Source organism: Gavia stellata, unplaced genomic scaffold (assembly GCF_030936135.1).
Source record: "Gavia stellata isolate bGavSte3 unplaced genomic scaffold, bGavSte3.hap2 HAP2_SCAFFOLD_626, whole genome shotgun sequence".
Lineage (NCBI taxonomy): Eukaryota > Metazoa > Chordata > Aves > Gaviiformes > Gaviidae > Gavia > Gavia stellata.
The window spans coordinates 280-2500 of record NW_026776539.1 but is presented as its reverse complement, the minus strand read 5'-3'; positions in this window follow the sequence as shown (position 1 = coordinate 2500).

The window sequence follows — 2221 nt, the reverse complement described above, 5'->3', positions numbered from 1 at the left end:
TGCTCTTCGTTAACGACCGTGCATTTAATTTACTAGTAAATAGAGAATCGCACGCGTGCGTACCGTTTCCAGCACATTACCCGTTTCTTTACTCGCTTCCACGCCTGCCTGCCTGCCTGCCTGCCTGCCTTCCTTCCTTCCTTACTTCCCTCCTTCCTTCCTTCCTTCCTTCCTTCCTTCCTTCCTTCCTTCCTTCCTTCCTTCCTTCCAGGTCAGCCAGCCGGTCGCCAGGTCTAGCAGGCTCTGGCGCCGGCCGACGGGTCTACCGGGCTCGGGCGCCGGGCGGTGGGCCTACGGGGCTCGGGCGCCAGCCGACGGGCCTACGGGGCTCGGGCGCCGACCGACGGGTCTACCGGGCCCCGGCGCCGGCCAACGGGTCTGCCGGGCTCGGGCGCTGACCGAACGGTCTACTGGGCTCGGGCGCCGGACGGCGGGTCTACCGGGCTCGAGGGCCGGCCGACGGGTCCACCGGGCTCGGGCGCCGGCCGACGGGCCCGCCGGGCTCGGGCGCCGGCCGACGGGTCTGCCGGGCTCGGGCGCCGACCGAACGGTCTACCGGGCTCGGGCGCCGGCCGACGGGTCTACGGGGCTCGGGCGCCGCCCGACGGGTCTACGGGGCTCGGGCGCCGGCCGACGGGTCTGCCGGGCTCGGGCGCCGGCCGCCACGTCTGCCGGGCTCCGGCCCCGTTTGACAGGTCTACCGGGCTCCGGCGCCGGCCGCCTCGTCCACCGGGCTCCGGCGCCGGCCGCCACGTCTACCGGGCTCCGGCGCCGGCCGCCACGTCTACCGGGCTCCGGCGCCGGCCGCCTCGTCTACCGGGCTCCGGCGCCGGCCGCCTCGTCTACCGGGCTCCGGCGCCGGCCGCCTCGTCTACCGGGCTCCGGCGCCGGCCGCCTCGTCTACCGGGCTCCGGCGCCGGTCGCCTCGTCTACCGGGCTCCGGCGCCGGCCGCCTCGTCTACCGGGCTCCGGCGCCGGCCGCCACGTCTACCGGGCTCCGGCGCCGGCCGCCACGTCTACCGGGCTCCGGCGCCGGCCGCCTCGTCTACCGGGCTCCGGCGCCGGCCGCCTCGTCTACCGGGCTCCGGCGCCGGCCGCCTCGTCTACCGGGCTCCGGCGCCGGCCGCCTCGTCTACCGGGCTCCGGCGCCGGCCGCCTCGTCTACCGGGCTCCGGCGCCGGCCGCCTCGTCTACCGGGCTCCGGCGCCGGCCGCCTCGTCTACCGGGCTCCGGCGCCGGCCGCCACGTCTACCGGGCTCCGGCGCCGGCCGCCACGTCTACCGGGCTCCGGCGGGACTTGGTCGCAGTTCTCGAGCTGAACGGTAGACCTGTTTGCCGCGCCGCTCGCGGGGACGTGACCAAGGGGTCGCTGTGTCGCGCTGCCTCCAGTTACGTCATCGTAACAGGCAGCGTCATTGGCGGGCCTCCCCGGCGGGAGGAGTTAGCGCTCTTGGAGTTCGCAGGGGCTGTGGACTTAGTGGTACGTTCTATATGCGCGAGCGGTGGCTCGCGGGCAGGGCAGTAGGAGCGCGACTCGACCCGCGCGGCTGGGGCGCTTGGCGGCCGTTGTGGCGGTTGCCTCGGCGTGTTTGGCCGTTTTTCCGCCCGTTCGGGACGGTTGCCCGCGCGGCCGATGGCGGCCGAGGCCCATGCTGGTCCGTGGTGAGGCACCGGAGATGCTCGTGAAGCATGCCGGCTGCTGCCGCGCTCGCGAGCGCCCGGGGACGGGGGGACGGGCGCGCGGCGCAGTCGTGCCTCGGCTTTTTGGGCTTTTTGCGGTTGTTCCCCCTCCCTCTTCCTTCTCCGGCCCTAAGCTGGAGCCCGCGAGGCAGGCCGCCAAGAGCGTCGCAGCCGGTCCCGGTGGCTGGCAGCCCGAGCGCAGTGCGTCAGGGAGTCGGGAGGTGTGCCTCGCGCCTCCGGTGGCCTTACTCCCTGGCTCCAGAAACACCCGCCAACGGCACGGGTGAGGCGTGGCGTGTGGCGTCTCGTCTGCCCGTTTTTTGGGTGGCTTTTTGTGTTTTCCCCGTCCTTTTTTCTTTTCCCCCCCCCCCCCGGCTTTTCTCCGGCCTCTCTCTCCCTCTGCAGGGCGAGTGGTATCATCCTGCTGGGCGGGCGTAGACGGGCGACCGGCGGCGGTCGTGCCGGTGCTCTCGAACGCGGGCAAAGCCCGGCGACCGGCGGCGGTCGGTACCGGTGCTCTCGAACGCGGGCAAAGCCCGGC